Genomic DNA, 9,325 nt, shown 5'->3' on the forward strand with positions numbered 1-9,325 from the left:
AAAAAAAAAAAAAAAAAAAAAGAGAGAGATTAAGACAATTGTATGAAGTAAAGATCACAAGGACACAAGAAGAAAATAATTTGTAGAAGATAGATATTTTATTATAATATGGAGAAAGAATACAAAAAATTTGTATTTATAATTTATCCATCTTGTAATGAGGTTAAACAATCCAACTAAATTGTAGAGAAGAGACAAAAATATATAGGAAACAATCCAAGCCTTAGAAGTAGAGTTGTAGATGAATGCCCAAAAGTTTCTTTATCTTGATCTCTTCAAGTTCAACACAAATTCCAACTTTCAATAGAGCTTCCAAATAGAACTTCAATTAGCATTTGTCAAATAGACTTCGAATAAGATTCAAAGAGCATTCCAAATAGAATTTCTTTTAATATGCCTTTAATTATAACTCTTAATTATCTTCAATAAAGAATTTGGGTTACACCTAAATTCTAACATTAATATTTATGCTATGGTTAAGAACAAACATATTAAGAAGGATGAATATATAATTAAGTAGTTGTAGGTTGGTTTTTAGTTTTAATCTGTTAAGAATTCCTTTGAACAAGCAAAAAATGGAAATGTTATATATATATACACACACACAAAAATACAACATTGATGTTATACTCTCTTAATCTTGTTGAAGCTGCAAATCAAGTGAACGTGATTGCTAAATGACGACGTTGTAGGACGGCGATTATAGAGGTGGTGATGGGTTGGAGGTGAATATTGTGGTGGTGGTTGTGGTGGTGGGTTGTTGTTCAGTGGTTGTAGATTTAGGTGTAAGAGGTGGTGGTGAATTTTGAGGTGGAGATGAAATCTGATTATTGTTGATTGAGGCATAGGTAGTGGTAGGTTGTGGATCTGAGATGTCGACGACGATTTGAGTTGGGTCAACCATGGAGGAGTAGGGTGAGATAGGGTATGTGGGGGTGCTATAAAAGTGATTGTTACTAGTTAATTATTAGTTTTAGACTAAGAAATAATTTATGACCTATTAAATATTGTGACTAAAATTTGTAATTGTGATCCACAAATTTTGTCTTTGTGATTGTGATCTTGTGATTTGTGAGTCGTATGTGATGGTGATTATAAATTTTGTCTCTGTGTGTGTGTGTGTGTTTTTTTTTTCTTTCGTGATCGTGGCCTGTTTGACTAAATATTATAGATCCCAAAATTGTGTGCAATTACAAATTGTGATCATCTGATTTTTAAAAGATTTTATCAAATTTTTTTAATTTGAAATTGTATCTCGAAAGTATGGTAGTTATGTTTTTCCCCTTTATTTAGATTGGTAATCTTGATCTTGCACATGGTAGATTTGCGAGCATTGGATGGAGGGTTAGATTCGTTTGAGTTTTCTTTCTAGAGTGGATCTCTAATTTTTGGCTTTTCTTTTGTAAATATCGAGCGAATTTTTGTTGTTTACTTAGTGTAGATGATCGAGGAGAACTGTTGTGTTTACTGTGGTAAAATTATAAATCTGTGAGCTAGAGAATCTTGAAGAAATCTTTGGATTTCTTTGCACATTTGTACTTAACAATTTTGGCTTGGTATCTAGAATTTGAAGTGTAATCTACTTCGTAGATGATTAATTAGTGAGTAACATGTAGAAGAACGTGAACATTTGGACTTGATGTGGGTGAAAAATTTCTCGTGTTTGATTATTTTAATTTGATTTTTCACAAATGTACTTCTGATAAAATTGGGTAAAACAATCGATTGGGCTCAAAAAGGGGTATTAAAGCCTCCAACCCTTTTTTGAGAGGTTTTAGGCTTCGTTATTTGAAACCCTAGTTGTTTCTTATGAAAGATTTTTAAAACTTCTTGGATCTGAATTGTTTTGTGAAACAAAGTTTTTGTGGTCTGAGCTAGCTTTGACTCAACTTTTGGTTGGACCTTCGTAAAATACTATGTGTTCTTGGGTGGATCTTCTAAGATCTTGAATGGGTCAGGTGATTCTTTAAGTTTTCACTTTGGTTTCTAACGATTCTTGGTAACTCGTTACTGGTTACTGATGAGTTGCTTGACTCATTCTATTTTTGGTGACCCTTTCGTGGTCATTGGTGAGTTTAATGACTAACTTTGTTTTTGGTTATTCTCGATGAGTCATTCCTAGTTATTGGTGATTTATGTTGACTTGTCCCTTCTTTGTGATTCACTCCTAATTTATGCAGAGTCAAAGTGACTCGTCGTGTTCTTACATATTATTTGGAGGTTTTGGTTCGATTCTAGTATTCTTTTATACTTGGCTTGAAACTGAAACCCTTTCAGAATTGGTACATTCCATCCTTGTTCCTTCTGAATTTTTGCCACTGAATTGTCTATTGTATGTGGTTATTATTAAGGTAAATGGTCTACCTTTTTTACCTTTTACCTTTGTCCAAGATCTCTTGTAAGGATTTGAGAATTTGATGAAACACTAGATAAATGGGCCTATAGTCTTTAAATTTATCCAAATTGATAGCCTACTCAAACGAACTGTGATTTGATCGTCTGTTTGTGCTGATTATATAATTTCTTAATTGTATGAAATTTCTTTTATATAATCTCTCTTTATTGTTGCAAATTTTATGACAAGTAGATCTCTTTTAACTGTATTATAGGTTTTTACTTAAACTTTTACGCATTCATCTTGCTTGATTTTGAAATTCACTATACATGTGACATATGCTTGATTGCATAACCTTAATTGTATACACGAGTTCTGCACAAAAAATTGAGGTGTAGTTATGGAATGATCTCTAGTACCAGAAAATGGGAGGTTTACTGTTGCTAGAGAGGTTTGCTACTGCCTTGGATGGTTTTTGGACAGCATAGGTTAATGCCTTTAGAAAGACTGAATTAGATGAGATTGCTCGGAGTTCAATTTTTCTTCGATTATATAATAGTGTAATTAGGAAAATTGGTGAAACAACTTTAGCTTAATCTTTATGGAAAAAGTTAGAAACCACCTCTACCTGACTAAGACAATGCATAGTAGTGTTATTTGTTGAGACAATTCCATAACTTTAGGTTTGATACCTCATCTGGCTTAGATATTGATAAATTTACTAAGTTGATTCAAGATTTGACTAATTGTGATGAGAAACTATCTGTTGATCATAAGGTAGTGGCCTTATTAAATTCCTTAGAAGATAAGTACATAAGTACATAGAGATTAGAAATGCCTTGGAATATGGGAGATAAACTTTCTATAAACATAATAAACTCAGTACAGAACCCCAATTCTAAAGGGTTGACCGGGAAAGAAAAAGTTAATAACACGAGTTTAAATTCTAATACTTACAACTCATACAAGAAAGGAAAAGGACAAACTGAAAAGAATAAAGATAAGAACAAAGAACAAAGAAAAATCTGAAGGAAAAGTTAAAAAATGTTATTATTGTGGAAAAACTAGATTTTTCAGAAAATATTATTTTAGGAAAGTTGCTGACATGAAAGAAAAATCCAATACTAATGGTTTAGCAGCTATAGCTTGTCATAATGATTCTAAAATGCAAAGGGTTACCATAGTTACTACAGCAGGAAGAAATATCAATGAATGACTATTTGATTCTGGCTGTACTTCCCATATGTGTCCCACAAAAGATGGATCACTGAATTTGTTAACTTAAGTGGTGGACAAGTTCCAATGAGAAATGACACGAGTCGTCAGATTGAAGGTATAGAGAAATTTATCCTATTATTTGAAAATAATAATATTCTAGAACAAAATGAAATTACGTATCTTTCTGATTGGCAAAGAAATCTGATTTTTTTAGGAGTATTAGACAATAAATATGATATAAGAATCTATGGAGGTTTTACAAAAATCTTTTTACATTCTAAAGAAGTGATTTGTACTTCCAAAATGAATGGAATTTACATATTGCAGGCTAAGTCATTAGTTAGCAATAGTCTTACTGCAGTATATTTACTCTCTGATAAGTCATTAATCTGGTATAAACACCAAGTATTATGATGAAATTGAAAGGATGAATAGAACCTTGTTAATTAAGGTTAAGTGCATGCTTTTAATTTTTGGACTCCCTAAGTTATTTGAGGGGGAGGCCTTAGAAACAGCAACCTATTTTATTAACCCTCTAGTGTTACTAATTTCAAAATTTCCAGAACAAATGTTGTTTGGACCATACTTATCATACTCGACCCGATCATTAACCGAGACAAATCATTGGATCATTGGGTCGGTGGTTTAATTGCTGGATCATTGCAAATTGAATTTTATTTAATTTTTTTTAAAGCAAAAGGCAACATATCTATAATTCAATTACTTAGTTAAAACTGAACGTATGTATTTTTGTCACATTTAATGTTAAAATCTTTCTATTGCCATATTGGTCAAGCTTTCCATAATTCATAAAGGAAGCACAAGTTTGAATCTTTCCCATTACAAATGTGATATAAAATTTTGCTTTTTTGAATGGGATCTAGTACGAACGGTTATGTATCGGTTCAAGCAATTCTTGACTGGTTTATATGTGTTCATTAAATGTAACAGAAATATAGATATGGCAATTGATGATCCTTTAATTACCATTTTGGGACGTTGGCCCGAGCCTGAGCTAGCCCTTATGGCTCAATGAGCCACCCGGGTCAGCTCATGTCCGGGCCATTTTCAGCCAGAGCCTTAAAAAATAATTAAAGACAACAACACACTGCCTTTAAAAGATAGCAGCATGCTAACAATTTTACTCAAGTCGAGCCAAAAATCTAGGCTTGACAAAAAATCTAGCAGGCTGTTGCCTACTTTCTGGCTTAGACCAAAAAAACCTCGAACCATTTTCATTCGGGTCGAGCTTGAGCCCGAACCTTAAGTTTCGGCTCGCAAGTTGGCTTGACTCAACTTGTTGACATCCCTTAATGAACCAAATAATCCAAATTGGATCAAACCACTGTTCAATTCATCCGTTCCCAGGCTAGACCGACCGATTCGGTTCGATATTAATAACTATGGTTTGGACAGTTTGCAAATTATTCTAGATTTAAAATATTTGGTTGTGCTGCCTATTCCAATCACAATGAAGGAAACTTGAACCAATATTCTTAAAATGTATTTTTGAGGACTGTGGGAAAGAAAGCTTAAAGTCAATATAAGCACAAATGTCATTTTTGATGGAAAAGTATGATGCCCTGGTTTTGTTTCTTCTAATTCTAGTTAAGTTGACAATCCATTGATAAAGGAAATAATTTTAGAAAATTAGGATTTTGAGAATATTGAACCTAATGATCAAATTCAGGTGGAGACATCTCAATCTGAAACAGAGTACAATTTGGGGAAGAATTTGCAAATCAGTCTCAAAATTTGACCTCAGTTGATTGCCAATTGATCACATATAGAAGTAGATATGTTTCCTTCTACTATGATAAGCAATGATGATTTTGTTACCCTATTTTCTGTTTTTTCCTTTAATTCTGAACATACTACTTGTGAAGAAGTCATAAGTTGTAGACAATCTAGTTTTGGATTAAAGTGATAAAAGAAGAAATAAATTCTTTAATAAAAAAAATAAAATTTGGATTCTTGTTGATAAGCCTAAAAATCAGAAGTTGATTGTAAATGTGTTTATAAATTAACGAAGCTAGTTCTAATGTTTAAAATAGAAGATATAAGGTTAGGTTACTTGCAAAGAGTTTAAACAAAGGAAAGGAACATAATATAATGAGATTTTTTCACATGTTTCAAAATATACTTCTCTCAGGATTTTACTTGCCTTAACTGCTCATTTTGATTGGGAATTGGATCGGCTTGATGTTAAAACAACTTTTTTTGAATGGTGATCTAGTTGAAGTTATACATATGAGTCAGTGTAAGTGAGATAAAATCGAAATTTGAAAAAGCGTGCTTGTTAGTAAATCACTATATTGTTTAAAACTCCTAGAAAATGATATAAAAGGTTTAACTCCCATATTCAATAATTAGGCTTTGTTAAAAGTAACTATAAATCCTATTTCTTTACAAAGGTAAATGTGGGTCTGTTTTTGTTTATTTACTACTTTATGTTGATGACATGCTACTTATCTGTCATGATAGAAAAAAATAGATAAAATTAAATCAAAGTTAAATTTTGAATTTGAAATGAAAGATCTAGATCATGTTAAGAGAATTCTAGGTATGAAAATTACACGTGATAAGAAAAATTATACTCTTTATGTTAATTAATTGTCATATGTGTCCAAAGTGTTGAAAAGATTCTCTATATCTGATTGCAAACTTGTTTCTCACCCTCTAGCAAATCACTTTAAATTGTCAAGTGAACAATCACTTAAAACTAATGAAGAGTTTGAAAGAATGAATAAAATACCTCATACAAATATCACTGTCTCTATTATGTATTTGATGGTTTGTACCAAACCTGATTTGGGACATGGCATAAGTATTTTAAACAAATTTATGGCAAATCCAGGTAAGACATATTGAATTGCTATAAATGGACGTTGAGATATTTGAACACTTGAGTTACGTTTTAAGTTTACAAAATGTGATGAAGGTATAATTTTGAAAGGTTGTACATATTTTAACTTTGTTGATGATTTAAATAAAAAGAGATCAACAACTTCTAATATTTTTACTCTTCGTGATTGGTGCATTATTTGAAAATTCCAACTACAAAAGATTGTGACTTTATCTTCCATTGAGGTAGAATACACTACAACTTGCGAGGTTGTGAAAGGGGACTCTGATTGAGGGGTCTTTTGAAGAAATTGATTTTATTGATGAAGTGATTAGATTACTAAAATTAAAGTATAATTCGTCTAAGTAGGAATTCTGTGTATCATGAAAAAACTAAGCATGTTGATATAAAATTTCATTTTATTAGAGACATGGAGGAGAAATGTATGATTACACGTTAAGATTCTTGTTGAATGTAATTCTTTTGATCTTAGTATCAAAGTTTTATCTTTAAATAAATTTAGAAATTGCTTAACAATTCTAAATATTACTTGAAGGCGTAATGCTTTGACTAGTGTAAGCATAATAGTTTGGGTTGGATAAAAATCTAATTTTAATCTAAGTAAAAATCAAACAATTAATATTAATTATATCTTTCATTGGTCCCACAACTTTTTAACCACATATTTTAAAAATTTCTATCACAATCTACTAAAAAATATAATTTTAATCCCCACTAAACATCTTCTATGTTTCGGATATTTTTAAACTAGTTCTAATTTTATTTATTTATTTATTTTTTTGTTATCACAGGTTAATCAAAGCAAATGACACATTTTTTTGTGAAAGTTCTAGAAACTAGTTTATTGAGCCTAATTAGTTCGGCAAAGCAAAGATTTTTGAACAGAAATTGAATAAAGCTAGCCATTAACCATCTCTATTGACAGGGATTTAAAATGTACTGACATGTCTTGGCTCCACGTGTAAACACAAAGCAATTTTTTTGGGGAGAATTTACATAAATGTCACTAAAATGGAAAATGCATAAAAAATTCTCATTTGCACCAATTTCTTCCAAAAATGTCACTTTTTATGCAAAATATCCATTTTACCCCTTGTGACACCTTTTTATGAGCAATAAATGCTTGATTTGAATACAATTAATAGTGTAATATGATGTTTTATTTTATATATTTTAAACATTTAAGATATGATTATTATATTGTATAATATGAATTTTTGTTAAAAAAGGGGGTGAAAAGTTAAAAAAAAAAAAAAGCACACAAATACGTATGAATACAAACCCTACTTTCTTCTACACCATCTTCAATAAGGGAAAGCTATTGATTAATCTCAAAGATAAGCTATTAGATATTATTTATATTTTCATATTAGAGTTTACTACTTTAAATATTTAATACGATATGATCATATTTAATTGAACTTTTTGAATATCTTATTTATCAATGTGTTTAATTTTTGATATATTTTTCGAATGGAAAAAAATACCAACATCCTCTAGAAAATGTGAAGAATTTCATATTTAATGAAGTATTGAGTTATTCCTTATTTATTTGTGGGAAGGTATTGTGATGTTATAGTTGAGAATTAATTATCACTATTAGAGTGTGTTTGATTGGCATGAAAAATATTACCTAGAAAAGAAAATATTTTTCATCTTTTGTGGAAAATAAAAATCACCTCTATCAAAGGAAAATATTTTCCTTAAAAACAAGGAAAATTAGACATATTTTCAAAAGTTGGAAAATATTTTCCATGGAAAAAAAATAGCAATCAAACACTTCAAGTAGGAATTTGGGTGAAAATTTGATATTTTCCATGGAAAATAAATGTAATCAAACACACCCATAATGTTTTCAATAATTTCTTTCAAAGAACCAAATACATGATTTTCAAGCTTTTCAGAAATTTATGGTAGTTCAACTGTTGAGCAGTGTCGTCGAAACCGTTGGGTTAGACATTTGAACTGTCGAACTCGACATTTACTAATCGTCGGGATAAACAATTTAATTGTCGACTTTGACACTTGAAAGCTGTTGAAATCCTTTATTTTCCTTTCTGCTATTATATGAATCTAAATATTCGAAAGCTCCAATTTGATGGTATTAAATGTCGACATATGGAATGTGCAAAATTCTCACCATTGCAATCCTAACCCTTAGGTATGAGTCATCACTTGAGATTCATCATGTTGCATTGGAAAAAGTTTGTTCAACCCCCAATGTAATATAAATTTCTTAAACAACTGCTTGATATCGTTGTTGATGTTGTATGTCCAATGTTTCCATACTGCGTTGTTCATTATCAAGATATATTACCATTTTGTTGTCATTATCATTTGCGGTCGTTATTGCTCCTTATGTTGTCATTATCGAACGAACTATACTATTGTTGAAAATAATTCAATCACACCATTCAAAAACTGCTATCACAATTTACTAAAAATCTAATTTTAATTCCCACCAAACACTTTGTTTGTAAGTTTTAAATAATGGACTCAATTAACGCATAAATGATAAACACCACTAATGTTAAATCGTATTACTATGGAAAAAAAGAGGAGAACAATTACAAAATTGGATTGAATTGTTTACTACAATATTAGAGGTAGAGTGCTATTTGTGCTTTTTTTTAAAAATCAGCAATTTGCCGTTTTCATTATTTTTATTCATTTTTATCATGCTTATAGCCTATTGATTTCACTGGAGCATACATATCTTGTATAAAGGTATTTCCAATTTAAAGTATTCCCCAGCACATTTTCAACTTACATTATTATCTTCAATTTACATTGTCATTATCATTCTCACATCATTCACAGATAGGCAAATATATGTTTAATTTCAAAAGTAAAATAAGGATCCATAACAACATATTGCATGACAGCTCGACATTTCATCTGCCATT

The sequence above is a fragment of the Olea europaea genome, unplaced genomic scaffold (genome assembly GCF_002742605.1).
Source record: "Olea europaea var. sylvestris unplaced genomic scaffold, O_europaea_v1 scaffold1056, whole genome shotgun sequence".
Lineage (NCBI taxonomy): Eukaryota > Viridiplantae > Streptophyta > Magnoliopsida > Lamiales > Oleaceae > Olea > Olea europaea.